The sequence below is a fragment of the Herpailurus yagouaroundi genome, unplaced genomic scaffold, assembly GCF_014898765.1.
Source record: "Herpailurus yagouaroundi ecotype Mexico unplaced genomic scaffold, PumYag 250, whole genome shotgun sequence".
Taxonomy (NCBI): Eukaryota; Metazoa; Chordata; class Mammalia; order Carnivora; family Felidae; genus Herpailurus; species Herpailurus yagouaroundi.
In genome coordinates, this window is record NW_024412467.1 from 16,149,605 (window position 1) to 16,166,096 (window position 16,492).

Below are 16,492 nucleotides of genomic sequence, written 5' to 3' on the forward strand. Positions count from 1 at the left end.
TTTCATTTCATTTCATTTCATTTCATTTCATTTCATTTCATTTCATTCTTTTCTTTTCTTTTTATAGGTATGTGGGGTAAAGAGTTTGGCTGTGTGTACGGTTTTGGCGTAAGTAGTCCTGGAAGGCCCATCTATCCCTAAGTATTTCCCTCATGGACTAAATTCCTTTACTTTATCTGAACTCCTCTACATAAGATTTCACTTGGAGTGGGTGAAAGCTGATTTTGGAGTATGAAGGATTTGAAGGGGAGCAAACCAGTGTGATTTCATGCAGCTGGGCTCTCGGGGTCTGGACCATAGAAAGGCGGTTGGCACCTGGGGCCGGGAGAGAAAGAGCACCAGAAAGATCAAGGTTGAATCCTATAAAATTGCCGTATTCGCTCTTTTTGACCCACAAAAATGTCAGTCTCTTATCGCTCAACCCAAAGAAGGGAATTGGATATTTAATTATTTTGAAATTTTGCCTAGGATTATCCTAGACTCCATCTATACTCTTATTGTCCCCAATCCTAACCTGTTCTATCCTAACCCTTCCATAAAAGCGAAAAATGACCTTAGGCAAATATTTATTTTTAACTTTTTAACTTCACCAGTCGATAAAAACCTCCTGGTGCCTCCTTGCATTTTTTTTTTTTTTTTTAACTTTCATTTTGAATCTGCTGTAGGATGCTTGTGGGCTATCTAGTGTTGATGGGCTGCATTTTCTAAATCTGTATCATGCAATAAAGGCCATAATATACCTATTTTAAGACCGGAGTAATTAAGACCTAAGTAACGATATGACTGCAATGTTCTCAGCAAAAGGTGAGAGAAAGGCTTTGCTTGTATCTTATCTTTTCTAAGGCTATCAATTACAAAAAGAAATGAAATGTGACTTTGAGTTTTGGGGGAAGTGGGTGTTGGGATAGTATTGCTTCGTGTGTATCCGAAAGCATATGATGCAAGAGTTTTGTTTGATTCTAGAAAGAACCCCAAAGAACTAAGCTTCTTAAGGTTAAGCAGATATCTTCTTTAAGATCAGAAACAAATTCAAGAATAATATGGATCTTTTTTTTAATGAATTAAACGTGGAAAGAATTTACCATGTTGACTTTGCAGTCTGAAGTATTTGAAGGCAAGCCAGGCCTTCAAAAATGTGTGGGTTTCTGGACTACAGTGAGGTTAACTTTTTCTAAGTTGTGTGGGTTCTTATATAGTGTTTTCAGCAAGTGCATGATAATGGCCAATTCTCTTTATCTGCTTTTCTTACAAATTGTTTTCCACTAATGTTGGCATACTGTCAGAATATTTCAGTAAATTTCAGCTATCTTAAATATATCAAATAGAGACTTATTTCAGTTGTTAAACTGTGCCTTTGATTCTCCAAGAGTTTACATATCTAATAAAATTTTAATTAAAAACTAGGTCATCAGGATGGTTTCTCATATATTTAGAGAGGAATTGCTTTTACACTTTATTCAGATCTGCTAACGGGACTCCAATCACTCTTGAGTACCCAACAGTAGATAAAGCAATAACATTATAGTTCCCTTGACCCGAGGCTTTGCTCAAATCTTCATTCTCAAGGCAAACAAGAAGCTGCTCTCATTTTGAACCTCTGTACTCAGTATTAATAATGTAAATTTAAAAATCTACTTTTATTCAGAATTACAGCATTGCTAATTTCTATTTAATCATTGAGACAAAAGTTCAGGTTTAAATTTGGTTCCAAAAAGGGGCACCCGGGTGGCTCAGTCGGTTGAGCGTCCAACTTCGGCTCAGGGTATGATCTCACGCTCCATGAGTTCGAGCCCCGCGTCAGGCTCTGTGCTGACATCGTAGCCCGGAGCCGGCCTCGGATTCTGTGTCTCCCCTCTCTCTCCGCCCCTCCCCTGCTCATGCTCTGTCTCTCTCTGTCTCAAAAATAAATAAATAAATAAATAAAACATTTAAATTTGGTTTCAAATGTATCATACTCAATACATAGAGAACTCATTTCAGTGGTTTTCTAGTTAAATAATAAGAACATTTGTGGAAGGTTTATAGTTAGTGCTGTTCAGAATCCACTGCACATATTAACTCATCTGATCCTCCCCACAATGTTATGAGGTAAGAAATTTTTATTATCCTCATTTTACTCATGACAAAACTGAGGTCCCTGGGATTAAATCAAGGCCATACTGCCAAAGAGTAACAGAACCAGGGTCTGAATTTAGGAAGTCTAGAACCAGAGTTTCTGCTATTACCTACTACCCTGTTTTGTTTTATTTGAAATAAATATTTTATAATAGTCACACAAAAATAGAAACCTGTATGTTTTTCTGAGACGGAGTCAAGTTCTTGTTCCTTGGTAGATGTCTATTGAATCGGTTTTGTTTTTGAATTTCATGGAAGACCAAAGATGTCTGCATAAGTTGGCGTGTTTTAATGTTGGATTAAGTTAGACACTATTGATAATATTAGACATTTAAAATAAATTCCCAGTTGGCTCAGTCGGGTAAGCGTCCGACTTCGGCTCAGGTCATGATCTCGCGGTCCATGAGTTCGAGCCCCGCGTCGGGTTCTGTGCTGACAGCTCAGAGCCTGGAGCCTGTTTCAGATTCTGTGTTTCCCGCTCTCTCTCTCTGACCCTCCCCTGTTCATGCTTTCTCTCTGTCTCAAAAATAAGTAAACATTAAAAAAAATTTTTAAATAAATTCCCAGCAATATGGAAAGTGATAAGCCATCTTAGATGATCACTTCTTAAGCACTTAACTTGTATTGGGCACTCTGCTGTGCAAATTTTATACTTTATTTCACTTAAACCTCACTACCATCATTTGAGATAGGCAATATTATTTATAGATGAGAAAATGGACTCAGGGTGACTTGCCTAAAGACAAGAAATGGTCATACTGTGCTTTTAACGGGAACTACCACACTCCAAAGCATTAACCCAGTATTTGCAAATTGTAGTCAGATGTCCAGCTGCATCAAAATCATCAAGAGTAGAATTAAAAATATCTTTTGAGTTAAAATTTCTGGGGAGCAAGTCTCATTGAATCAGAGTTATTAATGTGCATCTAGTGATCTTTATGGCACACCCAGGATTTGAGAACTGTACTAGGGCCAAAGTTTCTCAAATTTAGCAGGCAAGGGCCTCACCTATAGGATCTGTTATGACACAGATCGCTGGTCCCAGAGTTTCTCATCCAGGGAGTCTTGGGTGGAGACTGAGAATTCACACTTACAACAGGGTCTCATGTGATGTTGGCTTTGCTAGTCCAAGGGCCACACTTTGAGAAACACTGCCAGGCAATGCTGCTATAAGGTGATAGGCACGAAGAATATGTCATTTTTAGGTTAAAATAATTTCCATAACATCCTTGCATTCTTTTGCCTTGTTAATTTCATCGTACGTTCTCTTTACATGCAGATAATTTTAATCATATCTATTTTCTTTTTACCTACAACGTTCTGGTCGCTTCTGCGTGCGTGTGTGTGTGTGTGTGTGTATGTGTGTTTTACTGACATATCCACCTATTATATATTTAAAAGTGTGAAGGTGTGAACCTTTTCTTTGAGTCCTAAGATGCGCAAATAATGCTTGTTACCGCTTTGCTTAGATTAAAAAATGAGGTAAACAATTACTGAGCCTTCTAATCATTTAGGAAGTCGAGAGATAGCACTTTTCAAATGAAAAGCAACATAATCTAAAATCACATGCATCTTCTGGCTGTCACTCCAGCCCCCACGGACTCCCTATCCCCATCAATGGATGGTTGCTTGAGCATAAAGCCAGGTACAGTAAAATGCTTTGACTGGAGTATGTAGCAATTATTCTGTGAGTCGGTAAAGTCCTGCCTCACCGGAGAAAGCCAGCTGACGCAATTCTGCCTGAAGGGCTTTTCAGCAGAGCATCTGTTTTTTTGATACACTTTGCCTATTAATTTTTATCTCCAATGTGTTGGAACTGAGAAAAAAAAAATTCTCCTCCTTGATGCCTGTCTCTGCTTATTTCTCATGTAGGTAGTGTTGATGTTTCTGTAGTGCATATTCCCAGGAAGCAAGAAGTGTTCTTTTTTTTCCTTAACATTCTCTTTGCTGAACTGTGTATTTGTCAACAGCAGATTAGATAATCTTGAAGACATCTCCCAACCTTTTGTTTCTAAAATACTACCTCATGTGTATGCATATATATATATTTATATAATATTTATATATATAATTTATATATGTATATGTATACATATACATGTCTATAGACATATATGTATACATATACATATATAAATATGTATAGACATATATATGTCTATAGACATATATATATGTATACATATACATATATAAATATGTATATATAAATATATATGTCTATATATATACATATACATATATAAATATGTATATATAAATATATATATAGACATATGTCTAAAATACTACCTCATGTATATGCATATATATATATTTATATAATATTTATATATAATTTATATATGTATATGTATACATATATGTCTATAGACATATATATGTATACATATACATATATAAATTATATATAGACATATAAGTATACATATATGTATACATATATATGTCTATAGACATATATATTTATATATCTATAGACATTATATATGTATACGTATACATATATATACATGTATATACATGTATACGTATACATATATAATGTCTATAGACATATATATATATATAATTTGGGCGGAAAGGAGGGTTTATTCCTTCAAGAGAAACATAACTTATATTCAAATGTATTCTAAACTTTTTTTCCCTAAGTCATACCTGTTTTCATTTCCAGCAAGGTATAATTAGGGACATAATTTTCAAAGATCATCTATTTCTTTCATGTCACAGGACCCTATCAGGCTTGAAGTGCATTGCCACAGTGAAGCTACTTCCGCTTCTATTGAAAACACCATCTCAGGATGAAACTCAAACCCAATTGTCACTATGGAAACCACAGTAAAGATAGGGATACAGTTTCAAAACGAAAACTCTGCCTGGAACTGGGAGACAGGTAGGATTTTTCTACAACTCTTCAGTCATAAATTAAACTTTGGTGACGGTGAGGAATTTTTAAGAATCGTTTTTGAACCTGCCTAGGGGTAGAAGAAATTAAACTTTGACACTTTTCTGAATTGCTTATATTACCTAATTCCCCTGGGGTTTTCAGAAAGGATTATACTATGTTAGATCTTGTTGAAGATGGCATTTTACAAGCCACCGAGATCAGCAAGTAGCACTAACACTGCATTGAAGTTGAAAAAAAATCTCGATTTTGCAATTCTGTATGCAGGAAACCAGTCATTTAATCATTAGGTTTGTTATGAAGGGACAAGTAGTCATTCTCCTTAAATATTTTAGATTATATGGTGTTATATGGCCTGTTTTATTATCAGTGGCATCTTGCCTTCTTTCTAATAACCTTTTTTTTTTTTTTTTTTTTTTGAGAAAGCCATGGTGATCGTGAGACTCTGAAGCTTAAGTAATCGTTACATTCTTTTGTTTACCAAATGTCATACTTTTAGGTTGGTTCAGTGTAGTGTTGAGGAAGTAAAACAGCATCTACTGTCTCTGTCTATTAAATAATCTAAATAATCTATGAATTACTGAACAGCCTAAGTAAAGGGAGAGCGTAATGAAGAAAGGCAAATACAGAAACTGCTCTCGCATAGCATGCCATGCCACTCAACCTCATCAAAATCAGTAGGTATCACTTTCTTTTGTGTTATCAACACAGTATGGAACCCACCTAGAAGGATGGCGTTAGACAAGCAAAGACACAGAGCAAATTACCTACCATTCAGTCTTATTCTTTCTTCCCTCCTTGCCTTCACTTACTTAGAGTTCAAACAGAAGACGATGTAATTTACATACTGTTGATGCCCAAACGAATTTTGGCTTCAAATAGTTTCCCATGTCTCATCCTAGAGTAAATAGTTGATTTATGTGTTCATTGAAATAAATGGGCAAAGGAATTATTAATGATTAGTGAGTTATTGTGGAGTATCGCCCAAGGGAAGAGAGAACAGGATCAGAGAGCTCTAGTCCCTCCGTTCTACAAGAGCTTCTGATGAAAAGCTCTTGGCATTGTTGATTCTTTATAGCCTTTATTTTTGGGCTATTCATGCATTTTATTACTAAAAGAAATTGGAAATAGCACAATTTGCAATAAATGGAATTTTAGCGCAGTAGAGCCTTGAGCACTGAATTCTGGAGTTAATTTTATTGGCATGAGTCACATTTCTCACTAGAACCCACTTCTAAGAAGCACTGTGCCTGCAGATCAAATCTTACCTTGGACTTATTTGACTTGGTGTTGTTTCATTGCTTATTACTAACTCTCAATTACAAACACCACAACAGTAAAATCTGGCTTCCATAAATGCCTGCTAGAGAAATGAAACTGGAATAGTGTTTCTAATTTGGGGTACATGCTTCTTTGAACATTTATGGAATTTTAAATGGTTTGGCGGATATTGGAATAAAGAGAAGTCAGCACTGTGAGGAAGTGTGGAAGAAACTCTTTTGTTCGAGTTTGCAAAGCTGAGATATCTGATGGATAGGAATAGACTCACTGACTTATCATCTGACTTTGGTCAGATGCTTTCCTGACGGAAAACACATAACATAAGCTGATACACACCCTAGGAATTTCAACTAGAAATATGCCATCAAGTTCTCATATGTTTCTATGAGTGTGTGATGTTAAAAACAATTAAGTTTATGAGTTGATATAAACCATTCAATTTCAAGTAGGCACAATTCATCAAGTTCTCATATGTTTTCATAAATGTACTGTGAAAAAGATCAAATTTATGAATTAATGTGATTCATCCAATTGATATATTAAAAGCAAGAAGGAGTTTTTATTAATTCCTACAGATGGCCTCCTACTAATGAATTTTGTATAAAAACCAAAGAGGAAGACACACTGACTGCCTTAACCATCTTCAGGAAAACAAATCGAATTAAAGAATTATTGAATGAATGCATACATGAATGGCATAGGAATTAGATCATTGGTACTTGGAGTGCAAGGAGCTGGACATAATAATTCTTTTAGCGTGAAGGGACATTTGGAAAAACTTGCACCATAATGCCCTGATAGATAGCTCAGCATTTCCATTTGTAGATGCTCAAATTCAAGTTTAAAAATAATTTTTTTTTAATTTTTTTTCAACGTTTATTTATTTTTGGGACAGAGAGAGACAGAGCATGAACGGGGGAGGGGCAGAGAGAGAGGGAGACACAGAATCGGAAACAGGCTCCAGGCTCTGAGCCATCAGCCCAGAGCCCGACGCGGGGCTCGAACTCCCGGACCGCGAGATCGTGACCTGGCTGAAGTCAGACGCTTAACCGATTGCGCCACCCAGGCGCCCCTAAAAATTTTTTAAGAGAATAATTGTCTGGTGTTGACGGTTGCCAGTTGCTGCCCACTTGTCTCTTCCTTTTACCAGGAAATCCAGGGCATTTAACACAGTGCCTGATACACACACACACACACACACACACACACACACACACACACATATATATATATATACAGAGAGAGAGAGAGAGAGAGAGAGAGAACAAATGGATAAATAAATAAGCATAAATAAGTAAATATATACCCATGCTGGCAGTCTTGTTTTCTACTTAAATTGCATGCTCTGGACGATGGCACAATGTCTCTCTTAGAGATGCCACATTCAAGTGTCCTAGGAAGCTTCTCCCAAACTCCTCCCTTCTTCTAAAATGAGCCCTCCCATGCTGTCTTGCTTCCCGCTGATCTCAGTTGCATTTTTCTTGTCTCGGGGAATTGTCTTCAATTTTTCAAAGGCACGCAGCATTTCTCAGAGGCTCTGTGTGCTGTGAAGGGCTATAATAGTGACCTCCTATAAAAAATGGTAAGTCTTTTCGCAGATTATGCTCATTTGATTAGGAAAATGTTGGACCATGACTGCTCCAACATAATTTACTAGTTTTATCATTCTTGTTCACAGGTAAAACATTTGTGGGGCTTTCCTGTCCCGTGTGTTTTGTTCTGCGTCTAGCCGGGAAAGAGTAGGCACACATTTTGGACCTCTTCCTTTGCCAAGTGACCGTGATTACAATTATGCTTAAAAGAAATTGAGGCAACGGTGATTCTAATTTTCTGAGTTAAGCCGGCAAATTAACTCAGTTGATCTCGACTTTAGTGCCCATGAAACACTTAAACCTGAGTTAAGAAAGCAAATTAACTCAGTTGATCTTAAGCGAGTGCCCATGAGGCATCCTGGCCCATTATGCAAATCAAACACGCAGAGAAAAGCCAGGGACTTGTGTCAAACCCAACAGATTGCAGGAGTGTCCACAAAAGGAAATCGAAAGTGACGGAGAACATAAAGGAAAATGTTTTTCTTTTCTCAACATGCTATTAATTAAATTATTATACAAAGTAATGCCTTTTGAGGCCCCCATTTGTTTCTGTTTTCCCTTCAAACAAACGCTGGCTTTATTGTCTTAAAAGGTGTCTGGAAAGTGTTTTCTTTGGAATCTGATTTTTATCTCTACAATAATTATAGAAGAAACACACTGTCCTGTTAAGGGACATATATATCTTGTGACTAAAAACTATTTGGGGATCAGGAGCGATAGGTTGTATTTAATCGGTTCTGACATTGCAATTGGAAGAGTGGTTTTAGGTGATTTATCTCCGGAGCTCCTCCTTTTCTACCTATAAGACGAAATGACACCACTTCACGTAAATGAACTTAACTCAGATAGATGTAGCCAAAAGCAACTAATGCAATCCTAGGCACACACAGTGGACATTCTTTAAATACTGGTGGCTTGATGAGGAACAAAAGTACTTCACACGCCAAGCGCTTTGGCTTCCTGGAACAGCACAGACCAACAGAAATATAACGCAAGCCGTAGCTGTAACTTCGAATTCCCTCCGAGCCACGTTAAAAAAGTGGAAAGAAAATTGGACTGGATTATAATGATATATTTTATTTAACCTAATATATCCAAAATATGTTCATGTCAACATGTAATCAACGTAAAATTTTTAGTGAGATGCCTAGCAATTTTTGTTCTATCAGAGTCTTTGGAGTTTCGTATTTGTTTCACACTCCCAACACATCTCAGTTCAGATTAGCCATGTGTCAAGTGCCGATAGCTACACGGGGCTAGTGGCTACCGTCCTGAGAAGCACAATCCTAGAAAGCAGCTGGGTATTGCTATAGATATAGAAATGGTTGTCACTCATGACTTCAAGTACATGCAGGGACTCGGCCACCAAATTGGTGAGTTTTTACCAATAGTTCTCGACGGAGGCTACTTTCCAAGAGGACACTTGGCAATGTCTGGGTTATTTTTGGTTGTCATCACTGGGGAAGGGGGTTACTACTGTCATCTAGAGGTCAAGGATGTAGCAAAACACCCTATAATGTACAGGTTGCTCCCCTAACAAAGAATTATTTAGCTTTATTTTCCTTTTTTTTAAATTAAAAAAAATGTTTATTTTTGAGAGAGAGAGAGAGAGAGAGAGAGAGGAGAGGCAGAGAGAGAGAGAGAGGGAGACACAGAAACTGAAGGGTTCCAGGCTCCTAGCTGTCATCTCAGAGTCCAACGTGGGGCTTGAACTCATGAGCTGTGAGATCATGACCTGAGCAGAAGTTGGGCACTTAACCGATTGAACCACCCAGGTGCCCCTGAATTATTCAGCTTTCAATATCAGTAGTGCCAATGTTGAGAAACTAGTTTATACAGAATTGAGTGTTAGATGGTAAATTCTGTGACACAGGGTTTCTATGGAGCTGTGTTTTGTCTTCTTTAGTGGAAATTTCTTGAAAGACGATGAGTATCTACACTCTGTGATGGTTTACCTGCAGTCCTCTGAAGACCAGAGACTAGAAAAGATCTCTTGAGTTCTTTTCTGCCTCGTAAATATTTTAGATGCTTTGATAAATATTATACTTCTTTTAAAAATGAGAAACAGATTATCCAGTTACCCACTGAGCCCAAGTGACACATGTAAAATCAAAAGACGGAGAATGTGTCAGTGAAATCCTTAAGAAGCTTTGACTCACAGTACAAAGTACTGTATTTGGAGAACCAAGTAGTTCAACCAAGTAGTCTTTTGGTCAGGTGTGTGGATCCTGTGGGTAGCTGGCTTTAAGACTCTAAAAGGAGTTCAGAGGAAGCTACCAAGTTCATAGTTCTGATTTTTTAGGCTAATGGAATGTCTGTAAGGTTTAGCCATATATATTTCTCTTTCTTTCATAACTTCCACCTTCGTAATTCAAGGGGTCTTTGTAAGGGATTTTGTGAGGAGCAAAGGCCTTTATTGACTGGTGGACTCAGAATGAGTCCCAGCTAAAAGCAAGTTGCCTGAGCTCTGCAGTAGGAGTTTTTGGGAGGCTACCTTTGAGCATGCTTCATGTGACTTAATAATGTTATCTCTCTAGTTCACGTGATATTAATCTCTATACTAATCAATTAAAGTCAGAAAATGATCATTTATGCTAAGAACACATAAGAGGAAGTGTCGTTGTAAGCAGATTAGTAAAGATAAAATCAGGAAACAGAAATAAGCCTCCTTGTGTTAAAGATAGTGCTTTCGTTTTCTATTCTTGTGTAACAAATTACCACAGGTAGAGTGCAGTAAGGCAACTCACACTTAATATCTCATGGTTTCTGTGGGTCAGGAGTCTGGGCATGAATACCTGGATTCTCTACTCAACATCCCAAAAGAATGCACTCAAGGTGTTCACTGGGGCTGCGATCTCATCAGAGGCTCAGTATCCTCTTCCAAGTTCACTGGTCGTGGGCAGACCAGTGATCCCTTGTGGTTGTTACATTGAGGCACTCGGCTCCTGGAGGTCATTGGCTGTTCCCTGCCACAGGGCCCTCTCTACAACATGGAAGTTTGCTTCATCAAGGCCAATGGGAGAATATCTTCTTCTGCTCAGCTCTTTCTGATTTCTCCTGTAACACCTCTAGACTGTCTTTTAAAGCCGACATGATTATGTTCGTCCAACCCAGGATAATCTCCTTTTGGATTTTCATTAACTCAGCTGGTTAGGGACTGTAATGACCTGCAGATCCCTTATCCCTTGCCATATAACTTAACCTATCTGTAAAAGTGAGGACTCATTAGGGTCACAGGTCTCTCACACAAGGGAGTGGGGAATTTTTGGTGCCATTTTTGGATTCTGCTTACCAAAGATAGAATAATTTAGTTTCTGTGTGTGTTAGGTGTTTTAAACTTCCAAATGCCATTGGAGTTTATAATAGAAACAAATATTTTAATATTGAATATTCTCTATTTTTTCCTTTTCCTAGGATTTCTTGTCCAAAATTCTTTCTTCAAATTTCTAATATAGTCAGATTCCTAACTGAGCTCAATCATCTCTACCCATCTTTTTGGGAGATTTCAATCTGTTTACATTTAAGTTTATTATCCTTCATTTAAATTTAAATTTATTTTCTTTAAATTTATTTAAATTTTTTCATTTAAATTTTTTTTATTGTCATCTTTTACTAAATGTTTTACTTATGTCACTTTTATAGTGGATATTAAATTCTTCATTTCCCCTTAGGTCAAAAATTAATTTTATTTTTAAAAACATTTAAAAATGTTTGTGTATTTTAATACACCTGTTATATATATATATATATATGTATATATATATATATATATATATTTGCAATAAATATTAGCAAGTAAGTGAACTTGAAATTCCACACAAAATCACACATCTATATCCACATGTGAAATCTAGTATCTGGATTGAAAGATCTCCCTCTCTATAAAGCCTCTCTGAAGCACTCTCCAAAGTTGGTAAATTTCACTTTGGTTCCACTACTGGGTTCCTTATTTTGAAAGCATGATTTTAGCAATAATGTGTTTGCTTAAAAACTCTGAAGATGGAGACAAATTATTATTCACCCCTGTATCTTTAACAGAGTGCCTAACCTATAATAGATTCTTAACAAATGTTTATCTCATTAATTGAAAGCACCGGTAGAATCAGATGTTATGCCACAGGGTATCAATGTAGATTTATCAATGGGAACAAATGTCCCATTCTGGTGGGGGGTGCTGATAATGAGGGAGGCGGTATATGTGTGGGGGCAGGGAGTCTATGGGAACTTTCTATACTCTCCTCTTAACTTTTGCTGTGAACCTAATACTGCACTAAAGAAGCCTTTAAAAATAATAATAAAGTAAAAATGATAAAGTAATAAATTAATACACTAGCAAGAAAGTTCAAATAAGTGCTATGAGCCAAAGAAAAGAGAAGAGGGCACTTCAGTTTGGGTAACCAAAACCAACCTTGATAAGAGGTGAACTTGAGTTGAGGTCTGGATAAAGAGGGGTCAAGCATGGGAAGGTCTGAGAGAAGAGTGGAAGAATCAACAAGTTCAAGGCTTTGAGTGGGAAGAGAGCTTACCGCGGTCAAGACAAGAAGAAAACTGGGAAAAGGAAAAAAGGAAAAGAGTCATGGGATGGAATGAAAAACGAGTAGGGCCAAATGCATGTGACACGAGGTGATTTATGGAATGCTCTGGTCCTCTGTTGCATGTAGCACACAGTTTTTGTCAATTTATGTTAATCTCTGATTGACATAAGCATTTAAAGTTATACCATTAAGGGCGCCTGGATGGCTCAGTTGGTTAAGCGTCTGACTTTGGCTCAGGTCATGATCTCACAGTTTGCAGGTTCAAGCCTCGCGCCGGGCTCTGTGCCTACAGCTCAGAGCCTGGAGCCTGCTTTGGATTCTGTGTCTCCCTCTCTCTCTGGCCCTCCCCCGCTCACTTGCTCTCTCTTTCTCTCTCTCTCAAAAATAAATAAACATTAACAAATCAGAGTTATATCATTAACTTTCCTTTTGTTAATGTCCTAAACATCTCTTATTTGTCTTAAAGCATTTTCAAGTAGCCTCAGATGTCCACTCATCTTTGCTGCTGCGGGTTTGCTGTTGTTTTCCATTGTCTCGCATCGGGCTTAGAAGGAAGGAGTTGCCCCTGTGCTTACAGAGATGTCCTTCCTCAGTCACTGTTCTTGGGGCCTTAGCTTCAGTTCTCTTGGCTTTCTTTTCAAGCTCTCAGCGAATAAATTCCACGTTACTTTTATGTTTGAATTCCTAAGGCTTTCCCTCTTATTCGCGACTGATAAGATTTTTGTCCTTTAGGTTAAAAAATTGGCAAAAAGGTGATGCCTTCCTTTTGGAATTGTCCTTGGGTGGATTTCTGGACCATCTCTTACAGTATTGCAACTGTCTTTCAATTTGGAAAAATAGGTTTTAATTTTATTTCAGGTCCCTTCCATTTCATGTAATGTGTCTATTAGGAATCACTTTAATCACGTAAATCATTGTGGGTTATTTAGAATCATTTTCTCAGTTTCCCTTGCATGATTACTACCACTTTTCCAAATACTTGTGATGTAGGGATGTGGTGCTTTAACTGTCTTTAGCATAACTAATAGGTTACTCCATTGTGTTCTTTTTTCCTCATCATAGCTCTGAATTAAGTTTATGATAACATCTAAAAATTATTGTATTTACAGTGTTTCTTGCTCTATGTGAAGGGCTCAATCAGCATTATCTCACTTAATTCATACGGTAATAGTCCATTTGCCGTGTTGTGTTTTTTCCACTTAACAGGGGAAATGGAAACAGAACAGAGGTCAAGGACTTGGCCAAGATCACAGATCTAGAAAGTTATAAAACAAGTATCTCTCTACTGCTTCATGATGTGTGGATGTGTCCACGTGTGTGTGTATGTGTATTTAAAATACAGTATGTTCCTTACTTTGGCTATCATTACTGCAATTTAAAAAATAGAGTGAATTTATTTGTATTTGTTCAGACTCTTGGTATTTGTACTTCTATCTTTATTTAGTCTACTTGCATCTGGACCACTTGCTTTTTAAATTTTTATTTATTGATTGATTTAGAAAAAAATTACTTTGTTAACATACAAAAGTGCAATATTGCTTTTAGGAGTAGAAATCAGTGATTCATCATTTACATACAACACCCAGTGCTCATCGCAACAAGTGCCCTCCTTAATGCCCATCACCCCTCTAGCCCATGTCCCGCCCACCTCCCTCCGCCAACCCTCTGTTTGTTCTTTATCATTTGGAGTCTCTTGTGGTTTGCTTCTTTCTTTTCTTCCCCCAACCACGTTTCCCCTTTTGCCATCTGTTTTGTTTCTTAAATTCCATATATGAGTAAAATCATATGGTATTTGTCTTTCTATGATTGACTTATTTTATTTATCATAACACATTCTGGCTCCACCCATGTCATTGCAAATGGCAAGATTTTGTTCTTTTTGACGAATGAGTAATATTCATATACACACACACACACACACAGGCAATATCTTCTTTACCCATCTATCAGTTGATGGACATTTGGGCTATCTCCACAGTTGGGCTATTGTTGATAATGCTGCTGTAAACGTTGAGGTGCATGTGCCCTTTCGAATAAGCATTTTTGTATCCTTTGGGTGAATACCTAATAGTGATATTGATAGATTGTAGGGTCTATTCTTAGTTTTTTTTGAGGAACCTCCATACTGTTCTCCAGAATGGCTGCACCCATTGGCATCCCCACCAGCAGTGCAAGAGGGTTCCCCTTCCTCCATGTCCTCGCCAACACCTGTTGTTACTTGTGTGGTTAATTTTAGACATTCTGACAGGTGTGAAGTGGTATCTCATTATGGTTTTGATTTGTGTTTCCCTGATGATGACTGATGTTGAGCAATTTTTCATGTGTGTTGGCCATCTGGATGTCTTCTTTGGCAAAGTGCCTATTCATGTCTTCTGCTCATTTCTTAACCGGGTTGTTTTCTGGGTGTTGAATTTGATAAGTCCTTTACAGATTTTGGATACTAACCTTTTATCAGATATGCCGTTTGCAAACATCTTCTCCCATTCTGTAGGCTGCCTTTTAGTTTTGTTCAGTGTTTCCTTCACTGTGCAGAAGCTTTTTGTCTTGATGAAGTCCCAATAGTTTGTGTTTGCTTTTGTTTCCCTTGCCTTTGGTGATGTGTCTAGTAAGAAGTTGCTGCAGCCGAGGTCAAAGAGGTTGCTGCGTGTGTTCTCCTCTAGGATTTTGGTGGTTTCCGATCTCACATTTAGGTCATTCATCCATTTTGAATTTATATTTGTGTATGGTGTAAGAAAGTGGTCCAATTTCATTCTTCTGCTGGTTCCCATCCAGTTTTTCCAACACCATTTGTTGAAGAGACTGTCTTTTTTTCCATGGGATATTCTTTCCTGCTTTGTCAAAGATGAGTTGCCCATATAGTTGTGGGTTCGTTTCTGGGTTTTCTATTCTGTTCGATTGATCTATGTGTTTTTGTGCCAGTTTCATGCGGTCTTAATGGCTATACCTCTGTAATATAGCTTGAAATCCGGATTCATGATGCCTCCAGTTTTGTTTTTCTTTTTCAGGATTGCTTTGGCTATTCAGGGTCTTTTGTGGTTCCATACACATTTTAGGATTTGTTTGTTCTAGTTCTGTGAAAAATTCTGGTGGTGTGTTGATGAGGATTGCATTAAATGTGCAGATTGCATTGGGTGATATAGACGCTTTAACAGTGTTTGTTTTTCCAATCCATGAGCAAGCGTTTTAAATTTAGTTTTTCATTAACTTTATCTTGGTTCTTATTTGCTTGTGTATTATATTTCTTTTCCCCTCATTTTGACCTGTCTTTTTTGTCTTGCTTCATTTTGCTTCCTAGATGCTAATTCCCATTCCGAATTATAACATTATTTGCATCAAGGCATTCACTGGTCTTGGAGTGAAAAATAAAAATGGCAAAATGTCTTTGAACATATATTACAACAATAATTACAACAATGACAACAATAATATATATTGTTTTGAATATATATGGCCAGGTGTAATATAACTCAGCTTCTGAAGAAAGAACCTAAGATCGTATCAGAATCAGGCAGCTCACCCTAAATCTGTGTGACGTCTAATTTGTGACATAATAATATATAACTTACCATTCTTAGAGAGAAGCGAAGGGACCCACAAAATGCGATTGTGAACCACAGAATTATAGTCAAATATTTTCTGAGCTCAAAGATGCAATTCATCTAACCTATACATTCAAGTCCTACAGATGGGTTTTTCTTCAGGAAAAGGAAAGATGCTCAAAGTGATCAAATATCAGAGAGAGACATACATGTGATCTCTTGGTTATTAATTAGTCTTTTTTGTGTGACTCAGATAATATTCTATGCATGTATTCTTTGACTTTGCTTAAAGATGTGATACTTGGGGCGCCTGGGTGGTGCAGTCGGTTAAGCATCCGACTTCAGCCAGGTCACGATCTCGTGGTCCGTGAGTTCGAGCCCCGCGTCAGGCTCTGGGCTGATGGCTCGGAGCCTGGAGCCTGTTTCCGATTCTGTGTCTCCCTCTCTCTCTGCCCCTCTCCCGTTCATCCTCTGTCTCTCTCTGTCCCAAAAATAAATAAACGTTGAAAAAAAATTAAAAAAAAA

General features: G+C 37.4%; 1 protein-coding gene across 1 annotated transcript in view; it reads left to right on the forward strand.

The window, feature by feature from the left end:
- The window catches only part of LOC121020450 (uncharacterized), a 328,749-nt gene that overhangs the window by 38,416 nt on the left and 273,841 nt on the right, over nucleotides 1–16,492 (forward strand). Inside the window, exon 3 of the mRNA XM_040460498.1 lies at nucleotides 4,846–5,008. The gene's annotated coding sequence lies outside the window, so the exon portion shown is untranslated. The remainder of the gene's footprint in view (nucleotides 1–4,845; nucleotides 5,009–16,492) is intronic.